Source organism: Nicotiana attenuata, unplaced genomic scaffold (assembly GCF_001879085.1).
Source record: "Nicotiana attenuata strain UT unplaced genomic scaffold, NIATTr2, whole genome shotgun sequence".
Classification (NCBI taxonomy): Eukaryota; Viridiplantae; Streptophyta; class Magnoliopsida; order Solanales; family Solanaceae; genus Nicotiana; species Nicotiana attenuata.
Window position 1 is genome coordinate 142,688 of NW_017671150.1, and position 25,014 is coordinate 167,701.

The following is a 25,014-nucleotide window of genomic DNA, read 5'->3' on the forward strand; positions in this document are numbered from 1 at the left end:
AAATGTCGATACAGTTTATAAAATTCAAATTTTTCAAAACAAATTTGGGATCTATGGCCAAACGCTAGCAAAAGATCTAGTGTTCACTGCTGTTCTCTCGAGCAATAAAAAAATAAGAAAAATGCCGCAAAATATCGTGGTAAGAAGTTTCATGTGTGGCCCAAGTCAAAAAGATTAGCAATATGCAGTGAGGATCCAAAAGGCCTTGTACGGTTGCCACGTTACGCTATTCAGCATGTACGTGTTGAACTACCTTAATGCCTCATTCGTACGAAACACTACCACTAAGGTTTGCGATCATCCTAATAAGGAAAAATAACATATCAAATCTGATCTCACTTCTCTATATTCCTCGTTTACATTGAAAGCAGCTGCCTTTCCCAGTTTCCCTTTTGTATATCCACTTCTTTCGTCGAATCCTAGTGGGCTATATATTCTAGAGTGGCAGTTTCAGGTTTCAAATAGTATCAAGTATCAATCATTATATCTCTTGGATTTCAGAGTTTCAAACATGAACAGACCTCCAAAGTACGCTACTCCATACCCTGCCCAAGGTACTATATGTTACTATATGCATGCATATTTGTTCGATAGTCGTTCTTATTCTATTTGCAAATTTGTATATATTTAAATTAAGTAGGTCTATACATATATAATAACAAATGAGTCCTGGTGTAATAGTATTTCAGACATGCTAGCTTAAAATGATAAATTCGTCCTGCTGGGGGATAAACATTACTATTATACTGGATATATATGTTCTAAATATATACTTCTTCTAGATTCGATGATGGCAACTTGATACATATATTCGGTGATTTTAAGATAATCCAATTTTCCTTGAGGTTTTGTATGACTAGAATTGTTGCAGCATATAGTGGAAAAGACAAAAATGAACGGCGGATACAACTGTTCGACCGACCGAACTCAGTAGCTTTAGTCCAAACACTGTATTCGTATCAAGAAATTCATTAAATAAACAAAAATTAAATTCAAAACTGAGTTACTAACACGTAATATCGCTTGATAATGATTTTGTGAATAAAAACCTATATATGTGAATGTCACTTGAAATTATATGCTGTTTAATTTTGGTGGCAGGTTATTATCAGGGTCCTCCTCCCCCAGTGATGCCACCCCCAACATATGCTGTTCCTCCACCTCGTAAAAACAGAGGTTTTCTTAAGGGATGGTAATACCTTAATTAGCCTCCTAATTAAACTGGCAAATGCCTCTCCCTTTCATATTATATGACAGTGTTTTGAGTGTACACATAATTTGAGTTGTCATTACGTTTCTAACAATGAGATAAATATTAAAAGTTTGTTTATTAGATAGAACATAGCATAAATATGTTTAATAAATTTGAATTCTTGAGCTTATGGAATATTATAGTAACAATTATATAAATATAACGTTGATTATTATGTTTTACCGACTATTATTTTATACTAGAAGTAATGTGTACATATTTAATAGACGAGCAAACTTTGTTTGTTTAAGCTACTTGTACATTGGATTGACTACTTTTAATTCTCTTGCAGTTTGGCAGCGTTGTGTTGTTGTTGCTTCCTAGATGAGTGTTGCTGTGATCCCTCTGACATCTTCCTGTTCTAAGATGCAGTCATGGGGTTAATTAGCCCTTTTATATTATTTTGTTTTGGCTGTGGTCAAATAAGATTTTAGGCCAATAAATTATCTAGCTAGATTTCTTGATCATTTTGTAGCTTATTTGGGATTTGTACAATGATCTTCTTTTATCATTTAAATCATTCTGTTTATTGGAAGAGTTGCAATTTTATCTATTATTCTATCGCGCTTACATTTTAAGCTTTTGCCTAACAAAGGTGTCGAATAGCTCTAGCAAAAAAAAATTTAAGCATCAATTACAAAATAAAAATGATTAATTATAGGATATGTCTATACTTTTCAATTAGCTTGAGTAAATAACGATTTATATAACAAATAGTTAATTAGTTATTGTAATCAGGGAATTGATCAGTTGTCAATGAGATCTCAGTTATGATGTTCTTCACTCACAGTCCTCATATCTTTCCCCATATATATATGGTCTTCACGTACGATGGCTGACTGTAAATTGACAGATTTGAGCTTCTGCATGAAGCATTAAAGAAACGGAGAAGGGCCAAATATAATTCAAATATATCCTTCGTTATACTTTCGGTCCAAATATATCTCTTTCGTAATAGTATTGGTTCAAATATATCCCTCTTCCGTTAAATTTGCCCAAGGTGGACATCCAATCCTACGTGGCACTAACATTTGATGAGGTGGATGCCACGTGGTATGCCAACTCAGCGCCCCTAAGCCATTTTACGCCTCCCCTATATTTGTTTTTCCACCACTAAAATTTTCTTCGAGGGAAGAGAAGTTTAGTGATGGAAAAAATAAATAGAAGGGAGGGGTAAAATAGGTTAGGGGCGCTGAGGTGGCAAGCCATGTGGCATCCACCTCATCAAATGTTAGCGCCACATAGGATTGGATGTTCACCTTGGACAAATTTAACGGAAAAAGGGTATATTTGAATTAATAGTATTACGACAGGGGTATACTTGGACCGAAAATATAATGAGGGATATATTTAAACCTTTTCTCATAGTATAAGATTTTATTTGGTCCTTTTCCGTTAAAGAAATAACATTAATCGACTTTGAAATATCAATTTCATAAAGAATACAAAAAATCACGCAAGCTTATCATATGGAAATATCTAAGATAAGTATAACTTAATTGTTATTTATGGCTTGAATTAATTTCTTGTATTTTTAGGAAACCCATAGTCCCCATAAGTTTAGGAAAACCCATTGTCCTAATAGATTTGGGAAAGAAAAATCTATAGTCCTTGTCAAATTGGGAAGCCTTTCTCTTATAGGTTTGGGACCTTTTGGGATCTATATATAGGGGTTGTAGTTGGCGATCCTAGAGATTGTATTGTGTTTTTCTTCTCATTCATAATGGAAAACTCTCTTTGCTTTTGCCCCGAGGATTAGGCTTAGCCGAACCTCGTTAAATCCTTGTGTTGATTTTTCTTCTGTATTTGCTTTGTGTGTGATTGTGTGCTAGTCAACTCACGATATTCCGCAACAATTGGTATCAGAGCAAGGTTCGGGTTTCTACACATAATTTAGGGTTAAGTTATATTCATCATCTTCAACAAGTACGAAGTAGAGAAATTTGACGGAGGTTCTAGTTTCAGTCTATGGAAGATTAGGATGAAATCGTCCCTAGTGTTACAAGGATTATGGAAAGCAATTGATGAGGATTTTCCTGAAGATATGAAAGAGACAAAGAAGGAAGACCTGAAGGAGAGGGCTTTGAGTGCGATTTTCATGAGCGTTACAGATAGCGTTCTTCGGAAAATTGCTGAACAAACTTTTGCAGCAACGACGTGGAAGAAGCTGGAAGATCTGTATTCTAAGAAATCGCTGACAAACCGCCTCTACCTGAAAAAGAGGTTATACCTCTCCGTATGAACGAAGGTACACCTGTTAAAACTCACCTTGATGAGTTTAATTCAATTATAATGGACCTGAAGAATGTGGATATCAAAATTGAGAGTGAGGATCAGGCCTTGATTGTGTTATGTTCTTTACCACAGTCTATGATACTTTGTATCAGATAATACTTTTGACGATACACTGCTGTATGGGAAAGACAGCATTTCACTAGAAGATGTTAGTAATGCACTAAAATCAAAAGAGTTGAAAAAGAGCTTTCCAGACAACAGAATTGAGGGCGAGGGTCTTGTGATTAGAGGACGAACACAACAAAAGGACTTTAACAGGAAAAAGTCAACCGCAAGATCAAAGTCTAGAGCAAGGAAGCAACACTGTTATGAGTGCGGGGAGCAAGGTCACTACAAGAGAGATTGTCCTAAGCTGAAGGAGAAAAGAGGGAAGCAAAAAATAGATAATTCGGCAAATATTGTTGACACTGGCAATAATTCTGATGATAGTGACTATGTAGGGGAAGTTTGTGCTACGAGTTCTAGTCATGGGAAAAATTCTTGGGTTCTTGATTCTGGTGCTACTTTCCACATGTGTCCACACAAAAATTGGTTTGCAACTTACAAACAAATGAGTGGGACTGTCTATATGGGAGATGATAATCCATTACCAGTAGAGGGGGTTGGTAACATCAAATTGAGAATGTTCGACGAAATTATCAGAAACAATTGAGTGTTGGCATGTTCCTCGGATAAAGAGAAATTTGATTTCTCTTTCGACTTTGGATGATCAAGGTATAAATTTCACTCCGAGAATGGAATACTTAAAGTGTGTAAAGGCTCCATGGTACTCATGAAGGGTAAACTACATTCTAAATTGTATCATCTTCAGGACAGTGTAGTTGAAGGGGAAGCTGCTGTAGCTTTTGGGAAAAATGATCTGAATCAGTCTCAGTTGCGACTTGGCCATATGAGTGATAATGTATTGTCTTTGTTGAGTAAGCAGAATTTGCTGAATGGTACAAAAATCAAGTTTTGAATTTTTGTGAGCATTGTGTGTTTGGTAAACAGACAAGGGTAAAGTTCATCAAGAAGGTCGAGCACAAGACCAGAGACAAGTTAGATTATATATACTCTGACTTGTGGGGTCCAAACAGAGTTCTCTTCAAGAGTGGTGCCAGGTATTTTATGACTTTGATTGATGATTACTCAAGGATGGTGTGGGTGTATTTCTGAAAACAAAAGATGAGGCATTTTCGACATTTGTTAAATGGAAGACGATGGTTGAGAGGCAGACGGAAAGAAAATTTAAGCATCTTCGAACTGACAATAGGTTGGAATTTTGCAATTTTGAGTTTGATAATTTCTGCAGCAGGGAGGACATAGTGAGACACCGCACTGGTATTGCAGAACGTATGAATAGAACGCTTTGTGATAGAGCACGAAGCATGCTTTCACACTCATGTGTTAGCAAAGATTTTTGGGCTGAAGCAATCAATACAGCTTGTTATTTGGTCAATAGATCTCCATCCACAACTATTGAGTTCAAAACTCCTTTTGAGGTATGGTCCGGTTCGCCTGTTGATTATTCAAATTTAAAGATATTTGGTTGTCCTGCTTATGCTCATGTGAGGAATGAAAAACTTGAGCCGAGGGCAAAGAAGCGTATATTTCTAGGGTATGCAACTGGAGTGAAAGGTTATAGGTTGTGGAGTACAGATCAAAAGACTCCAGGGCTAATTATTAGTAGGGATGTAACATTCAATGAACCTGCCTCACTGGACAGTCAGAGGGAGAAGGCAATAGCAGAAACAGATCGTGGTGTCAGTGACCGCATAAAGCTAGAAATTGAATCTCCACTAGCTTATCCCATTAGTTCTAAAGTAGAGGAAGTGGAGGAGGTGCAAAATATTGATCAAGATGATAATGTTGATGCACCTGCACAACAACAACCAGAGAGTGATCAACCGACCGCAAAGGTTTGCAAACGTAGTTGATGGGAATCTTCTTGGATATACGAATCCTGTGGGATTTGCTTTGGCAGTTGCAGAGATCGTTGATGCATTTGAGTGTTATAGCTACTCAGAAGCTATTCAGAGTACATAACCAAATCGACGGATTAGTGCTATGGCTAAAGTGATTGAGTCTCTTAACAAGTTTAGGCGTTGCTTAGACTTGGTTGATGTGTGCGCCAATGGATAGAGCCCTTGCGAGGGCTGAGGGCAAGGTAGAGAGGCGTTGTTCCTGTTGATGAAGGGAATTCAAGCCAAGGGGAAGATTTGTTATTTGTGGCTTGAATTAATTCCTTGTATTTTTAGGAAACCCATAGTCCCTATAGGTTTAGAAAACCCATTGTCCTAATAGATTTGGGAAAGGAAAATCTATAGTCCTTGTCAAATTGGGAAGCCTTTCTCTTATAGGTTTAGGGCCTTCTGGGATCTATATATAGGGGTTGTAGTTGGGGATCCTAAAGATTGTATTGTGCTTTTCTTCTCATTCATAGTGAAAAACTCTCTTTGCTTTTGCCCCGAGGATTAGGCTTAGCCGAACCTTGTTAAATCCTTGTGTTGATTTTTCTTCTGTATTCGCTTTGTGTGTGATTGTGTGCTAGTTAACTCACGATATTCCGTAACATTAATAATGTAGAAAGTGTTTAAGAAATCAAGCTAAAACGTAACAGTGTAAACGATAGAAATAAGAGAAACATAAGAGGAGAGCTTTTTCTTATTTCTTCCAAGTATATACAATATGATGCCCAAATTCTCCATGTATAAGATTGCATTAAGGTAATATAAAGAAATGTTATGAACATATAACCGTTGAGATTATGAATAAATAGTGAGAATTATAAACATAAGTACTAGACATGTAGAAGTTACGGATAATAGTGGGAGTTAAATTTCTAGATTGTGGATGCAAATGACTATCCACACTATATTTTCTAACAGAAAGGATTCTATATAATTTGTCTGAATTAATTAAATTACACCAAGTATACGAACAAAAATTCTCTATCTTTTCAATAAATTATACGATGTTACGAAACTTAGTTCAAAATAATAAAACAAAAAAATAGACAAGAATATAGAGAGCAAGAGATGAGAGCTTCTTATTTATTTCAAGTGTGTCAAGTATGTACAGTGTGGTGCCAAGACCCTCTATTTATAGGATTACATAGAGGTATAAAAAAGAATGACATTAAACATTTGAGATCATGGATGAAGATTATGGGGAGGTTATGGAGGTGTGGGAGTTACAACTATAATGGTGAGAAGTAGTGGGAATTATCTACATAATGGAGAAGAGTAGTGGGAAACGCACTCGCAAGTATACGTGGTCGTACAAGTAATAAAATGATAAGTCAAGTGTCGAACCCACAGAGACTTGTATCAACTATCCACTAAACACCAAGATTGTTATTCAGTCAAGCCACAATTAAGTTCAAGAATGTGATTATACTAAACTATAATTCTAATTTATAACTAAATTATCAAGCAGTAAATAATTGTTACGTATTCAATAGAGACAAATATTCCAGGGTTGTGATCGATTCACCAATCTTTTTGTGTTCTAGTTAACTCTCCCTCTCATACAATTCACTCATGGTTGCTAAGTAATCGATAATTGCTCTCATAGCCTTCTCCCGAAGTGCTACTCGCCTATTCAAAATAGATTAACGCCTATATTCCTATGAAATCAATCTATTAAGAATGCATTAAGACTACGATATTTAATTAAGCACGGTGACTAGGTATATTCCAATCCTAACCACAAATTCGCCCACCCCCCCTCCTAAGGGTTATGATCATGCTCTCTTCAATTCTTTTTCTAATCTAAACACGACTTTCCCAAGCATAGCATAGATAGTAAATAGAACCTAACTGCTGGCCAGACAATTAAGCAATTAATCACAGAACTGAAGAAACAAGCATATATTAGTGAATTACAATCAAGGTTAAGTCAACGTTAAAAAACAATATTCATGGCTAAATCACAACCCAAGAATAATGGGTTTTTAGCCACTCGTGATACTAGCAAACAATTTCATAAGTGTTGAATAATTGAAAATACTAGAAAAAGATGAATAAATCTGAGATGTTCTTGCTCCCCGATGTTTCTCGTGTGTATTCTCCTCAAAAGTGGCGTCTCCCCCTCACAAATAAGTTTAGTCTTGCTTTTATACGTGTTGGGTAGGTATAGGACCGAAATAACCGTGTCCCGGGCGAAATTGGAGAACTTTCACGTCACTGGCGCCCTCCACGGCACTGAAATGTTTTTTATTCTGTTTTTGGCGCCACAAGTAGGGCTGGGCGCCACCTGTGGCGCTGAAATATGCCCCTACCCTGTTTTCATCCATTCTGGCTCTAGTTTCGCACATTCCGCCCCCGATTGCTCCCGGATCATTCCTACACATGAAAACACATCAAATTAACACATTTTACATCCTAAATCCACGAAACAATAGCAAGATATGAGGTGATATCCATACAAATATATATACTTTAAGCACAACATCAACACTCCACACTTAGACTCTTGCTTGTCCTCGAGCAATGGGACTATCCAATAAACCCCCAACTACGTATAAGTCTCAATTATAGAGGAGCACTTAAACTTTTAACCACACACTATACCCTTGACTATGATCAACACCGGCACACAAGCATGAACACACAAAATTTTACATTCTTCCCTTTTAAGCATGCCTAAGTATAACCTTTTAATTCAAATCAATTCCAACAACCTATTTGTCGCCACTCAACCTCAAAAGCCAACTTGTAACCACTAAGCAACCTCAATTCACGTACTCACCCAACAAGAAAGTTTATAACATTACCAATCATTCATGAGATCATGTGCCCTCACCAACAAACAAAAGAGTGAATATAGATTAGTCCACACATTCAAATATGCTTTTGAATATAGATTAAGGACATCACACAATTGAACAAAATTCGCTCACTCTCACAAAGAATTTATATGCATCCCGTGGTCGTACCATAAGCTTGCCCGTAGTGTATATCTCTACTAATTTAAGCTAGCCAAATCTAGGATCAATTAGGACTTTAAGGTTGCAATGTAGGCTAAGGGACGGGTGTGATATATTTAGAAATAGTGACTAACCTTCCTAAGAACTTTAATACACTACATTTACAATTCAAGTACATATTCTTCTCAACTAATTCACTTGCCACAACCCATATGCAATATAGCCCTTACTTTTATTAAGCACTTCTATACTCCCACTAGCACAAATTATTAAGAATTGGAGGTGTGTATTTTTCTACATACTTTCACTATCATTTTTTTTCTTTTCTTCTTTTTTTTCACACACTCCATACATTAAAGTTCATCGACTAGTGACTTTTGATTTCAACTTTAGTGCACCAACGGGACCTTCCATGGTTCCACTCAAAAAAAATACTCCCCAATATCTCACCTTACTTCTTTTAGCGACTAAGTGCCTTAGGAGGTAAAGGTTCAATCAATATCAAATTAAGAACAAAAGAGGGGTATGGCTTGTAATATAGGTGCCAAAAGAAAGGTCTATAGGCTCAACGGGGCTGGCAACGGAAAATTTTATTTTTATGTGACAAGCACATCCATGATCAAGCAAGAAAATGCCTACGTCATCTCCTAGATTAGCACAACTTACAATTTCGCTTCAATTAACACACGGGGCAAGTTCTAGACTACATAGGATAGCACAGAAAATCACAAATCCTCACACACACGTTGCACATGACTCAATCAAGACGGTTCTGTTCAACTCTCAAGTAAAGCAAGCACACATAATTGAGAAATTTAAGCAACATTGCGCTATGTGGCATACAAGTCAAATAACTGAGAGGGAGTGATAAGTTATGGTACTTTGAGTTTTGATGATTTCCCAAACAGTCTTGAGGAACCAGATGTGATCAGCTCCTTAGGTTCGGTTCTCATGGGGAATATGGCTGATTCGTAGGGGGAACAATGTGGAGATCTGGTTCTCAGGGGGAATATCAATTCTAAGTTTGTCGTCATCAAAAAGGGGGAAATTGATAGGTTACAAGTACCTTGGGCATAAGTACTTTACTTTATGTTTTGATGATCTAACAAACTTACCATCCAGAACCAGATAAGGAACCTGTTGCACATTTGCAAGACCTTGAGATCACAAAGTTCCAGGCTGGGATCCAGCGTGGGATATAACTCAACTCTTCAGAGTGGAAGGAACAGCTGAGGGAACAGGTCCCTACCAGTTCCCGAGGAGACTGTATGAAGTCAACTCTCCAGCAGGAAAGTTGCTGCTTACACACGCTACTGCACAGGAACAGTGCAACAGTCAACTTTCTATGAAAGGCTTTTTACCTACCTTGCTTACATCATTGTAAGTGATGTCACACACGTATAAATACAATCAAGGAAGGTAAAACAACTTACTTCATGAGAGAACCAGATAAAGGACCTGAAGCATGCCTGGTACAATCATTCAAGTTAATTGACTCAAGATAATCTGGGCATTGTGCCTTTAGATTCACAGGAACCAGATTAGGGACCTGATCCCTTGGTGTTCCCCTGACAGAAGTATAAGTCAACTGTACAACTGGAAATCAACTGCAGAAAGTGACTGCCTGCAACTGTACACGCAACAGTGCAGCAGTCACTTCCCATTGAGAAGAGGCATGTACTAACCAAGATTTGACATCACTAAGGTGATTTCTTTTGTAGTATAAACCTGGTGCAAGGCACAAGACATTCCTCTCCAACACTTGCAAAATTTGAAACGAAAATATTCTCTCAAGTGCTTGCCACAGCCTCTCTCAAGAACAAAGCTACTGCAACCTCAAGGACCGGATCCGAGATTGAAGATATCTTAAGTCCTTAGGTTTGTTGAGTCTTTGTTATTTGTTCTTCAATTGTAACTCCTATATTGCTTTCTTAGAAGTTGTGTTTTAGAAAACCCAAAATCACAAACCCTCTAAGTTTGTGTCTTGGCTAGAGTTAGTCGAGTTGTAAAGCCTTTGTAATAGAGTTATGACAAAGTGGCTTGTAATAGTGTTATTACAAGTTAGAGTGATTGAAGTCTCTGTAATAGATCTATTACAAAGTGTCTTGTGGTGAGAGTATCACAAGTTAGTTAACGTTTTTGTAACTAGAAAGTCACAAAGTGGCTTGTGGTGAGAGTACCACAAGTTAGTTGAGTTGAATCCTTTGTAATAGAGTCATTACAAAGTGGCTTGTAATAGGTGTTTACAAGTTAGTGAAGTTGAAAGCCTACAAGTGTAGGTCGTGGTTTTTGTCCCCTTGAGTTGGGATTTTTCCACGTAAAAATCCTATGTGTTCTTTACTTACTACCGAGCTACTATGGAACAATTAGAGAACCTTATTCCCTATACTGGTTGGCTTTACAGTCTGTTGCTTACAATGGGAGCTGATAGAGAATCTGGTTCTCTATACAGTAGGAACTTATCCTGTGTCTCATTTACATATTGGTTCAGTAGTTAGCACTGTGGGAACTGATATAGGACCAGATCACTACATAGTTTGGTTCATTAGTATTTTCAGTGGAAACTCATAGAGAACCTGGTTCTCTATACAGTCTGGTGGACGCTTAGTTTCTAACAATTGGTATCAGAGCGGGTTCTTTCTAAAAGGTTAACACCTAGAAAGGATCTACATGGCTTCTCCACCAAACTTCGAGGAAAGTCAATCAACCAATAGACCACAAAGATTTCAGAAGACGGTTCGTAAAAATGGTGGGATCCCAAAGAAAGGAAGTTCCAGTAGGAATTTCAAAGGAATTGATTGCTGTCATAAGTGTGGAAAGCCTGGACACTTTATTAAAGACTGCCCTCTTCATAAACAAGAGCATTACAAACACAACTCTGACAAAGTAGCAAAAAGGAACCTGGTTCCTAACAAACGATTCAGCCGAAAAAGTGCAGCTGACAATGTTGTGAAGCAAGCTCTTACTACATGGGGAGACTCCTCCAGTGAATCAGAAGAGGAACCAGATGCAGGAAGCAGCTCCATGATGACAGTGGAAAATGAAGCAAAGGAATATGATTCATTGTTTGCATTGATGACTCAGTCCGATGAGGATGAAGAGGATGACAATGATGAGGTAACTTTCAGGGATGTTCAGAGAAATCCGAAGTCCTACTCTTCGAAAAAATTGATGTCATTAGCAAATGTTCTAATTGATACATATTATAGTTTTGTTAATGATAAAGATGCCCTAATCATAGAGCTAGGAGATGCTGAACAGTCTAGAGATAATTTGATGGTAGTGGCTGATGACTTGAAGGAAACCATAGAGAACCTTAGCAAAGAAAAAAATACTCTAGTAGAGAAAATTGTAGTTACTGAGCAAGAAAGGGATGATATGGGCGTTTCCATTGTAGATTTAAGGGAACAAGCGGAAGAAGTAGCTAGAGAACACAACTTGTTGAAAAAACAAACAAAAAAATGGAAGGACAACACTGAGGGAGAGGAAGTGGCTAGAAAGGCTCAACTTGAGCTTGAGAGTGAGCTTAAGAAAATTAACACAAGTCTTGTTGCTGAGCTTGAAAAGAATAGACAACTTCAGGAGGATTTAAAAAGGGTTAAAAATGATCTTGATAAGTCACTTAAATGGACCCGATCCTCTGATGTAATAATGTCTATGTACAAGAGTAATGGTGGAAACATGCAAGGCATCGGGTTCCGAAAGGCTAAAGCCTCCTATAATCCCAATAGGAAGTATGTAACTGTGGCTGATAATAGGTTGTGCACTCACTGTGGTCAAACAGGTCATTACAAGGACTCTTGTAAAGTTAAAATTCAGTCTTTGCAGAAAAACAAAGTTTTTGTTGAAAAGAGGCGTACTTATGAGGAACCTGGTTCCCTGAAAAGAAAATATGTGCTGCCTGCATGGGCAAAAAGAAGTTTGATCCGCCCGTTCTATCATTATAAGGATCCAAGATGGCTTGGGTTCCTAAGTCTAATCATTGATTTAGTGTGCAGGGAACAGTGAAAGGGAGCAGTCAATAATGGCACATGGATAGCAACTGCTAGAAGCTCATAACTAGAAGAACAAATGATTTCCTTTCACTGAAGGCCCTGCGAGGAGGGAGTGTATACTTTGAAAATGGCAAGAAGGGATACATTATGGGAGTTGGAAGGATCTGGGAGTCTCTTCCCCACTCTATTGAAAATGCGTACTTCGTGAAGGGGTTGAAGTATAGCTTGCTGGATATTTCCCAAATCTATGACAAGGGTATCTTGGTTGTCTGAGTGCTGTTAATGATAATGCTAAGCTATGGCACAGAAGGCTGGGTCATGCAAGTTTCACGCTGCTGAACAAATTAGTCAAGAAGGACCTGGTTCGTGGTCTGCTCAAGTCAAACTTAAAAAAGCACAGAGTGTGTGATGCATGTGCTAAGGGAAATATCTGATGTTTCAAATGGCAAGGCTGATATGATGAGCCAGATGAAAGAGGCAAGTGTAGACAATGTCACATCCTCTTCCACTTCTCAAGAGGAACCTGGTACCCCAATTACTACCACTGAAGCTGAAGAAAGAGTTGGAGATGCAGCATTAGGAACTCCTGATGCAAAACACAATAGTGGAAGTCATAATTCTGTTGATGTCAATGATGATTCACATATGGAAGAACCTGGTCCATCAAATTCTGAAGTTCAAGTATCCAACTAGAAGCAAAAGAGTCCACACCCCTTCAAAATGTAATCACATCCTTAGACTCGGGTATTCAACCTATTTCTAAGCAGCTATGCAAGAAGAGCTCCGTCAACTTGAGAGGAACAGTGTGTGGAACCTGGTTCCACGACCTGCTGACAGAACTGTTATAGGAGATAGGCTCCCCGTGCTTGGTATGAAAGGTTGTCAAAATTCCTTCTAGAAAATGGCTTTACAAGAGGGAAAATTGACAACACCCTTTTCTTGAAGAAACGAGGAAGGAACCTACTCATTGTGCAGATCTATGTTGATGGCATCATCCTTGGAGCAACAGTTGACTCTTTATGAGAAGAATTTGCAAAACTCATGGAAAGTGAGTTAGAAATGAGTATGATGGGGGAACTGAATTTCTTCTTAGATTGACAAGTGAAGCAAACTCCCAAGGGACAATGTTGAAAAGGTTTTGATTTGTATGAAGTTCTGGAAGACGAAGGATCAGGTAGCAGACATCTTCACCAAGGCGCTAAGCAGGGAACATTTTGAAAGAAATCGTTTGAAGTTGGGGTTGATCAAGCTCAACTGAGGACCTGGTCCCTCGATGATTGGCTATGTTAAGAAGGAAAGTTACAATGCTAAAAAGTGTTTTTCGGCGACATCTAACTCAAATCTACACTGTTAGAGATATACACATATGGCAGTTTCAGGACAAAAACAAGTAAGAGTGACATTGCACTTCTAGGAGTCTTTGCTCAAAATTTTCACAAAACTGTCACGGAACCTGGTTCCTATGACTCAGGTTAGTAGTCTCTTCAATACTTATATGCCTTTTTAAGCTGCTGAAGTGTCATGTCATTTATTTGTTTCTGCCTTTTTCCTGCCTCTCCTCCTAACTTTTGAAGTCCAAAATGTTAAACCTTTTCTAAACTGACCCGTTGCCCTAAAAAGGCACTTCTCTATCTTACACCCAAATAAAACCGATTCTTTTCTTCATAACCAAAATCAACCTTGTCTCAAAATAATCCTTCTTTCCAAATATGCTAGAAGTGAACCCAACTCTCTCACTTTCCAAAAACCTAACTCCATCAGAATCAAAGCCCCAAGAATTCTTTGGTAGATTTTGATAGAAGTTTAACTGAAAGGGAACATGGTAGATCTAATATTCTAGAGCTGAGGCTGAAGTTGTTGCTGGATTTGTGGAATCCTTAACTGAATGAGGAACTTGATCCCTCAAGTCCTTCTCATAAAGTTCATTTTAATGATGATCTTTTTCTCTTTGAGTTCTGTGTATAAACGAACTTCCGATCCAGTAAAAAGGATTGATGAAAAGTAGGCTGATTGATGATGAAGTGGTGTGACCTGCTGATGTGATTGTGGAAGAGAAAATGAAATGAAATCTTTACCTGTGAGAAAGAATTAAAAAAATGGGGGGTTTGGCTGAGAAAGATGCAGCAGCTGATAAGGGTAAACAGATTGAGAAGAAGAAGAGGATACATGGCTGCTCAGGGATAGAAAGGGTAGTGTAAGTGAGGAACCTGGTTCCTTACAGAAGCAAAAGGTTGAGCCATTAGGTTTGGAGGGAGAAAACTTTAAAGTCTCAAAAAGTGTTGTAAGGCAGAGTGTTGACTCTGATATTGCTGAAAAAATGGAGGAAATTCTTGACATTGTTGAGTCCCAAAAATAGAATCACCATTTTGTTCCTCCAAGTCCCAATGTTTCTAAAGAAGAAGTAAAATCTTCTATGTTTTATGTGATACTATGATGATATATGTGCATGGGACTGAGTCTGTTCTTGATGAGACGAAGCTTGGGGAGATTCTTGGTGATCTGATTGATGGTTCAACCTACTCAGATAGGTTGAGAACCTGGTCCTCGAGGACCCTTGGCAGAATAGAATGCTAAGTTGAAGGGTGAGAATGAAAGATTGAGGAAACATGTGGAGGAACTGAGAGAGCCGATGATCATTGATCAAAGGAGAGTAAATGAACGAATGAACAAGCTCATTAAGGCCTTAGCCCCTTACTTTTCCTCCTGCCTAGTGATCCATGTCTTTCACTCCTTCCAAATTCCCTTGAACTCTTATCTTCTTTTGATCCCTATATTTGATGACATTGGTACTTCAGTTGTTTAAATTGTCATATTATGTATTGTTGAAACTACTGTTCTTTTATTATAATTACTCCACTACGGGCAATCACTCTATTTTGTGCATTGACATTCATTTGTTGTTCTTGTTATTGTTTATGCTGTGTTGCCCAAGTGTCCTGAGTTAATGTTGCTGAACTTCTTTTTGGTTGTGCTTCTTCTGTTATTCTTTTCGATGATGCCAAAAGGGGGAAGTTAAATAGGTCAACATGGGTGTGAAAGTTAGCTCTGCTTGGTGAAAGATAGCTGTGCATGAAAGTTATATAGGTGTCAACATGGGGGAGGAACAAAATCGAATTGATATGTTGTGTTGTGCATGAAAGATGGCTCTGCTTCGCAGGGTGAATGTTGCTGACAATATGTTGATTATAGGTCTGATCCAGAGGGAAAAATGTGAGGAATCTGGTTCTCAAGAGGAATAATAATTTCGGGTTTGTCATCATCAAAAAGGGGGAAATTGATTTAAGTTACACTATGTCATGTTTTGATACTGGCAAACATTCTCAACGAACTGGGTACGGACCAGATGTGATCAGTGCATGTAAGGAATCTGATTCTCAGGGGGAATAATTCTGGGTTTGTCATTCATCAAAAAGGGGCAAATTGATAAGTTATGGTACGTTGAGTTTTGATGATTTGCCAAACAGTCTTGAGGAACCAGTTGTGATCAGCTCCTTAGGTTCAGTTCTCATGAGGAATATGGCTAATTCGTAGGGGGAACAATGTGGAGATCTTGTTCTCGGGGGGAATATCAATTCTAAGTTTGTCGACATCAAAGAGGGGGAAATTGATAGGTTACAAGTACCTTGGGCATAAGTACTTTACTTTATGTTTTGATGATCTAACAAACTTACCATCCAGAACCAGATAAGGAACATGTTGCACATTTACAAGACCTTGAGATCACAAAGTTCCAAGTTGGGATCCAGCGTGGGATATAACTCAACTCTTCAGAGTGGAAGGAACAGCTGAGGGAACAGGTCCCTACCAATTCCCGAGGAGACTGTATGAAGTCAACTCTCCAGCAGGAAAGTTGCTGCTTACACACGCTACTGCACAGGAACAGTGCAGCAGTCAACTTTCTATGGAAGGCTTTTTACCTACCTTGCTTACATCATTGTAAGTGATGTCACACACGTATAAATACAATTAAGGAAGGTAAAACAACTTACTTCATGAGAGAACCGGATAAAGGACCTGAAGCATGCCTGGTACAATCATTCAAGTTAATCGACTCAAGATAATTTGGGCGGTGTGCCTTTAGATTCACAGGAACCAGATTAGGGACCTGATCCCTTGGTGTTCCGTTCCCCTGATAGAAGTATAAGTCAATTGTACAACAGGAAAGCAACTACAGAAAGTGACTGCGTAAAACTGTACATGCAACAGTGCAGCAGACAGTGCATCAGTCACTTCCCATTGAGAAGAGGCATGAACTAACCAAGATTTGACGTCACTAAGGTGATGTCTTTTGTAGTATAAACCCGGTGCAAGGCACAAGACATTCCTCTCCAACACTTGCAAAATCTGAAACGAAAATATTCTCTCAAGTGCTTGCCACAGCCTCTCTCAAGAACAAAGCTACTGCAACCTCAAGGACCGAATCCAATATTAAAGATATCTTAAGTCATTAGGTTTGTTGAGTCTTTGTTATTTGTTCTTCAATTGTAACTCCTATCTTTATTTCTTAGAAGCTGTGTTTTAGGAAACCCAAAATCACAAACCCTCTAAGTTTGTGTCTTGGCTAGAGTTAGTCGAGTTGTAAAGCCTTTGTAATAGAGTTATTACAAAGTGGCTTGTAATAGTGTTATTACAAGTTAGAGTGATTGAAGTCTTTGTAATAGAGTTATTACAAAGTGGCTTGTGGTGAGAGTATCACATGTTAGTTAAAGTCTTTGTAACTAGAGAGTCACAAAGTGGCTTGGGGTGAAAGTACCACAAGTTAGTTGAGTTGAATCCTTTGTAATAGAGTCATTACAAAGTGGCTTGTAATAGGTGTTTACAAGTTAGTGAAGTTGAAAGCCTACAAGTATAGGTCGTAGTTTTTGTCCCCTTGAGTTGGGATTTTTCCACGTTAAATCCTCTGTGTTCTTTACTTACTGCCGAGCTACTGTGGAACAATTAGAGAACCTGATTCCCTATACTGGTTGGTTTTACAGTCTGTTGCTTAAAGTGGGAGCTGATAGAGAATCTGGTTCTCTATACAGTAGGAACTTATCCTGTGTCTCATTTACATATTGGTTCAGTAGTTAGCACTGTGGGAACTGATATAGGACCAGATCGCTATACAGTTTGGTTCATTAGTATTTTTAGTGGAAACTCATAGAGAACCTGGTTCTCTATACAGTCTGGTGGACGCTTAGTTTCTAACAGAGAGCGTCACAAAATAGGCTATTTACTTTACTTAGGCTTTACAATTCAAAGCAAATACATAGAAAGATAGAATGTATGTCATAGCCTAATGTGCCAGCATCAACCATGTCAATGAGTATCTCAGAGCGACTCAGTTTCTTCCTAAGCTACTCCTAAAAAAAATAAAGTACCCGGTTCGAGCTAAATCCTTGGAAAAGAACCGGTGCCCAAAGAAAAACCAAGGAATACTACCTAGCTATTCTAAAAAAAACAAAAAACAAAATCTTTTTGGTGTTTTTAATCGGACTTTATCCCTCAAGAAAATTGTCCAAAAGATCCATCGTCGGGAAAAGTCCGAGCTTTTTCAAATTTTTTTTTTGTCTTTTGTATTCTTATACTCTTTTTTTCTTTTGGTTTAAAGCAACTAAACTACACTAGACTAAAAATGAAACTACTAAAAGAAACAAATTAAAACAAGTTGATACAAAATATACAGCTACAGCACAGGTAGTATTCCTCCCACCCCACACTTAAATTATGCATAGCCCTCGATGCAAGTAAGAATGTAAAACAAAGTAGGGTGAAAAGAAAAACTCCCTGTCAGTTGGAGTCCTCCTCCGCAGCATGCCCTCCATCAGCAGCTCTGGGCACATCATCGTCCGGTCTTAGGGGCACCAAAGCCATGGGCCCCGTAACCTCATCACCAACCTCCTCCTTTGAGTTTGAGCCCTTAACAGTGTTGACGTCCTCCGATGAGTGAATGGGGCTGCCAGGTGCAATCCCCAACATCTCCTTGGACGAACTTGACAAGTCATTGCGTAAATGCATACGCTCCTCGTCTGAAATACCATACCTGCTCATGAGTAAATTCAGAGAATAATAGAGGTACTTGTTGAAGTTCTCATCTCGTTCAATCCATGCTGCGGGAGTGAGTTTTGACAATGTCTCCAACAGAGATGTGATGTCCAAAAGCCCTAACGGAGCCTCCACCACCTCATCATGTCCAGGATACTCTGGTGCCTCCCGGGAGAGCATATATCGGGTGAGTAGGTTGCCAAAGAAGAACCTCTTAATTTGCCGCCCAAATCTCGTGCGGGAGCATGATCTCACCCACATTAATGGGTCTGCCAGTCATCAAGAAGAATATGACACACACTCTAGCTCGAGTGCAGTCGCTGCTGTGCTCGACTGGCATGAGTCTGGCTTGCACAAAATTCTGCCACACTTTGGCAGTCTTGTTAAAATTAGAGCGAACCATCAAGAGGTGGACATCGCCATGCTTCTTGATCCACTTTGCATTGGAATCTACGCCACAAAGAGTGTGACGTATCAAGGTGTATCTGGGACTCTTGACAAACTTTTGGAGCCTCCTCGAGTCAACATTCTCAACCCCCAGAAAATCACATAACGCCCTCATATCCAATGGCACGTCCACGCCACGTACATGCGACCTAGACAATTTGTAATTCCAATTAGCATACAATTCCCTAACCATGCTCAAATTTGTGTGTCCAGGGCATTCTAGGATTTTGTCCATTTTTTATGCTCGTAATCGGCCGAGGACATCCGGGAAGTTTCTTTCCAAAGCTTTGATATTGGTCCCCATCTCGGAGATACACCGCCCATATGGCACGAAATCCCTGTGCCATGCAATAGTTTCATTAGATACTAGCTTCAACCGAGGCCGTGGGGGTAATGGAGCTTGCTGGGGTGCCTCAGCAACCTGTTTTCCTTTGGATTGGCGTGAAGAGCTTTCTCCCTGCTTTCGCTTTTTGGTCACTGGGGAAGTGGTGGAGGACTTTCCAATGCCCTTGCCTTTGCTAGAACCATCACGAGCCATAGTATCCTGGAACACAAATAAGCATGAATGTGAGAACTTGTCAAGAAATATGCCTAAGGTTGTCGTGCAAGTCATGAAATGACCCCACACTTAAAACCGAAGGCACAATGTACAATACTTCACAATTTTTGATCTAACATGTACAAGTGTTCCACTCCAAAGCTATGGGTACTCAAGACTTCCCCATGCCACACAATGGTGATTGATCATGACTACATGAATTCACATTAAGGTGAGCAAAAGGCATATGGTACTCACCTTTCCACAACTACTAGACGACACTAAATTAGTTAATTGTACAAAATTCTACAACATACATTATATAAGATAGATAATGTAGGAACATGTATTGCATCAAAGCCACACCCCCTAGCATGTAAAAGCATCCCTACACACCCCATACTTAGCCCAAGTTCATACACAAATATACCCGGTTACTCAGACTTCACCGGTACACCAAAATCTTCATTCAAGCATTTTAACAAACACCTTGCGGGCATAAAGTGTGTGATTCTAATTTAACAATGGTGGAATATGGTGGCCCTCCCAATTTTTAATGAAGTAGAGGGAATTCTAGTTTACTACTTCGTATACACAATAACACAAATTCGACCAACTCAAGCAACCCACCATAAAAATTTCATAAGGACTACATAGGGAAAAAAAATTGGGGATTAGGGCTCTTGGGAAAAGGGGTATACATTGTTATCTACTTATTAAACATACAAAGAGGAAGAAGAAAAAGAAGAAAAGAAAGAATAACTTACCTGGAGAATGTAGAAGGAGGGCAAAAGAAAACTTTGAGAAAATTTTTGAATTAGAGGAAGAGGAATGCGGCAGAAGTAGTAGAATTTTTGAGCGTTTTTTTGTTTTGTGTTTGTTCGTTGGTTTGTGTTTGGGTGGGTTTGGGTTATGGTTAAGTTGGGTTAGGAATGGATATGGGTATTAGGATGGGGTATAGTATTAGTGTAAATGGGTATTTAGGTTGGGTTAAATGGGTATGGGTTAGTAAATAAAAAAAATTAAAAAATATTTTTAAAAAAAAAACTTACCTGGATCACCCCCCAGCGCTCAGCGCTATGCCCAACGCTGGGGGATTTGAGTATTCTGCCTTCAACGCCCCAGGCAGCGCTGGGCGCTGGCCTGGCCGCTATTTTCGAGAATTTTTTTTTCGTCTAACATCCTGATCCCCCGAACCTTTAATATACTTAATTTACACGTCCTACATCATTATATCTAAAATTCCTATACCTATAACGAAAATGCAAAATCTATCTACTCTAACTAAAAAATATAAAAAAAATTAAGAAGTTAAACTAGGAAAGCACTAAAAATAGGGTTGCCCCCCCCCCCCCAACAAGCGCCTGATTTAACGTCGCAGCACGATGCAGAGTCTCGCTTACTCATCAGCGAGTACAACCTTGGTCTTCTCACGATTAATCATTCCTCCCCAATAGTGCTTGACTCTATGTCCATTCACCAAAAATTTCCTTTTACCATTTAAAGCTCGCAGCTCAATTGCACCATAAGGAGTGATTCTCACCACCTCAAACGGGCCTGACCATCTCGATTTTAGATTTCCAGGAAATAGCCTTAGCCTAGAATTGAATAATAATACATGTTGTCCTGGATCGAAGTGACGCGGCTTGATATGTTTGTCATGCCATCTTTTTGTCTTTTCTTTATAAAGCTTAGCATTTTCATAAGAGTGCAGCCTGAACTCATCTAACTCATTCAACTGCAACAGTCTTTTCGCCCCCGGCTTCAAGGTCCATGTTCAGCTTCTTAATGGCCCAGTATGCCTTGTGTTCTAGTTCAACGGGCAAGTGACATGCCTTCCCATAAACAAGCTTGTAAGGGAACGCCCCAATTGGCGTTTTATATGCAGTTCTATATGCCCATAAGGCATCATCTAACTTTGCAGCCCAATCCTTCCTATTCACACTCACCGTTTTCTCTAATATCTGCTTTATTTCTGTGTTTGACACTTCAACTTGCCCACTTGTTTGAGGATGATATGTTGTAGCAACTCTGTGGCGAACTCCATATTTAGTTAGCAGGTTATTCAACAACCGATTGCAAAAATAAGTCCCCTCATCACTAATTAACGGCACGTGGAGTCCCAAATCTCGAAAATATGTTCTTTTTCACAAAAGCAGCTACCACCATGGCATCATTTGTTGGCAAAGCAATTGCCTCCACCCATTTTGACATGTAGTCAACTGCTAGCAAAATGTATTTGTTTCCTCTGGACGATGGGAATGGTCCCATAAAATCTATCCCCTACACATCAAAAAGCTCAACTTCTAGGATGTTATTCAAAGGCATCTCGTGCCTCCTTGTGATTGTTCCTGCTCTCTGACATTGGTTATACTTCTTAACGAATGCATGGGCATCCTTGAATAAAGTTGGCCAAAAGAGACCGGATTGTAGTACCTTTGCAGCTGTTCTATCTCCTCCATGATGGCCCCCATAAGGTGATGCGTGACAATCATACAACACTAGTTCCACCTCCTTTTCTGGAATGCATCTCCTCATCAACTTATCAGCACATTGCTTGTACAAATATGGCTCATCCCAGTAGTAGAAGTTCACATCATGTAGAAACCTCTTTCTAGCTTCAGATTCAATTTCAGGAGGAAGTACTCCACTCACAAGATAATTCACATAGTCTCCATACCATGGGGGAGGGTCTTGGGTTATAGCAAAAAGTTGCTCATCAGGAAATACTTCTTTAATTTGGCCACCCTCCTCCACGTGGTCATGATTTTCCAGCCTTGATAGATGGTCAGCTACTTGGTTCTCTGTCCCTTTTCGATCTCGTATTTCTACATCAAATTCCTGCAGCAACAAAACCCAGCGCATCAAAGACCAAACAACATTTGCTTGAAGGCAAAAGTACCATAAGGACAAGTAAAAGTGGTCTTCTCCTGATCCTCTGGGCATATGACAATCTGATTGTATCCCGAATAACCATCAAGGAAGCAATAATATTCATGCCCGGCTAATCTGTCCAGCATTTGGTCAATGAATGGAAGTGGGAAGTGGTCCTTGCGGGTTGCTTTGTTGAGCCTTGTATAATCAATGCAGACTCTCCATCTCGTCACAGTGCAAGTAGGAATTAGCTCATTTTTCTCATTCTCAATCACAGTCATCCCTCCCTTTTTGGGCACACATTGAACTGGGCTTACCTAGTTGCTGTCAGAAATAGGAAAGATGATACCTGCATCGAGCAATTTGATTACTTCCTTTTTCACAACCTCTTTCATAATGGGATTTAACCTTCTCTGCTGCTCCACACTGTGGCGGTGTCCGTCCTCCAAAAAGATTTTATGCATGCAAAACGATGGACTAATTCCCTTGATGTCAGCAATAGTCCACCCGATAGCCTTTTTATGCTCGCGGAGTACTCTGAGCAATTTTTCTTCTTGAGTGTTAGTCAAGATGGAGGAGATAATCACGGGCAATGTCTCAGAGTTCCCCAAATAAGCATAACGCAGGTGCGCTGGTAGAGGCTTAAGTTCTAGCTTTGGGGCTTCTTCAATAGATGGCTTAGGAGGGGTCAAAGTGACCTGTCTGTCCAACTCCTCAAATTTTCCAAACCCATGGACATAATTGCAGGACATATCAAGTACTTGCTCAATTTCTCCCATCATTTCATCTATACTATCTTCTTCATCCCCAATCAAAGCTCGTTCAAGAGGATCTATAGGGCTCATATAAGGCACTAATGATGTAGCATCACTTTCAACCACAGAAATCATGGATAGCTCTTCATAGTGGGCTGGTAACTTGAGTGCTTTATAAACATTGAATACCTCCACTCGATCACCCACTCTCATTGTCATCCTTCCTTCGCAGACATCGATAATAGCGCTGCCCGTGGCTAAGAATGGACGCCCCAAAATAAATGGGACTTCCTGATCAGGCTCGTAATCCAAGATAATGATATCAGCAGGGAATATGAAAGAACCCACTTGAACTAACACATGTTCAATCACTCCTTCTAGGTGAGCATTGGAGCGATCAGCCAACTGTAAGATAACTGTTATTGGGCGTGGCTCACCCAACCCCAACTGTCTGAACATAGATAGCGGCATCAAATTGATGATCGCTCCAAGATCACATAAAGATCGCCCAACAACATGTTTACCAATCGAGATTTGGATAATGAAACTACCTGGATCCTACAATTTCTGAGGTAAATTGCCTTGAATTCTTGAACTGCACTCCTCAGTGAGTGCCACAGTTTCGAACTTGGTCAGCCTCCTTTTATTTGCCACTATGTCCTTGATGTACTTTGCATATTTGGGTACTTCTTGTAAGATGTCAACCAATGGAATATTAATTTGCACCTGCTTCAAAATATCAAGAAACTTTTTATATGCAGCGTTATCATTTACTTTCTATAATCTTTGAGGGAACGGAGGTGGTGGCCTTGCAACCAATGGTGGGGGTTGCTCAGCTACCGCCTGTCCAGCTGGCTTTTCTGACTCCTTAGATTTTTCTGATGTTGATTCTATCGTGGCTGGCCTCTCATTAAAAGTCACATGTTTCCTCTTTTTAGACTGAACTTCTTCTAATTGTCTCCCATTCCTCAACAACACGGCATTAAAAGATGCCTTAAAAGATGCCTTAGGATTAGCTTCAGTCACTTGGAAGAGCTCCAGCTGGTCTAGTGTTTTGAGCACTGGCAAGTTGTCCTAATTGGCGCTCCAAATTTCTATTTATTGAGGCTTGGGCTTGCTGCTCAGCCATAAATTTCTGAGCGAGGGCTTGCTGTTCAGCCATCACTTTTTTCAACATGTCTTCAAGGTTACTTGTTGGACTCGCTTATTGTTCAACCTGAGGTGGTCTATATTGTTGTTGAGGTGCTTGAGGCCTATATTGATTCTGAGTACCTTGGTTTCCACCCCAAGAGAAGTTTGGGTGGTTCCTCCAGTTGGGATTGTAAGTGTTCCCATATTGGTTTGTTTGGCCCCTATTTGCATTCCTACAAAGCAGACAAACTCTGGATTAGCAAGGCATAAGTCGCTCGTGTGACCCTCTCCACATATTTCACAAAATACTTGAACCTGTTGTACTGGTTGTGCTTGTTGCTTGTTGATAATCAAGGTCAGATATTGACTTGGTTGGTCAGTGTAGAAATCTGCGCTGATAATGCTGAGACGACATCTAACTCAAAAACTCCTATAGACTTTTGCACTGTGTGTCTGCCCATCTCTCCTTGCCAATCCGGATTGCTTTTGGAAAATTTGTTCAATAATGCATATATCTCGTCAAAGCTTTTCTCCAATACTTTACCTCCATCTGCAGCATCTACCACAATCTTTGTTTCAGGATGTAGACCTTCTATCAAAGTGTGAGCTAATACTTCTCTTGTCTGATTGTGATGAGGACAGTCTCTAATTAGCCCCTTGAACCTCTCCCAAGCTGAGTACAAAGACTCTCCCACTTTCTGTTTGAAGGCAACTATCTCACTTCTGATCTTTGCAGTTTTGCCTGAAGGGAAGAACCTTGCCAGAAATTTCCTTGCCAAATCATTCCATGAGGT

The 25,014-nt window shown here is 39.4% G+C and overlaps 1 long non-coding RNA gene across 1 annotated transcript; it reads left to right on the forward strand.

The window, feature by feature from the left end:
- Positions 1-312: 312 nt before the first annotated feature.
- LOC109206260 lies at positions 313-1,806 on the forward strand. The gene is made up of 3 exons (XR_002064808.1): positions 313-554; positions 1,102-1,192; positions 1,545-1,806. It is a non-coding gene; the product is annotated as an uncharacterized LOC109206260 (long non-coding RNA).
- Positions 1,807-25,014: the final 23,208 nt, after the last annotated feature.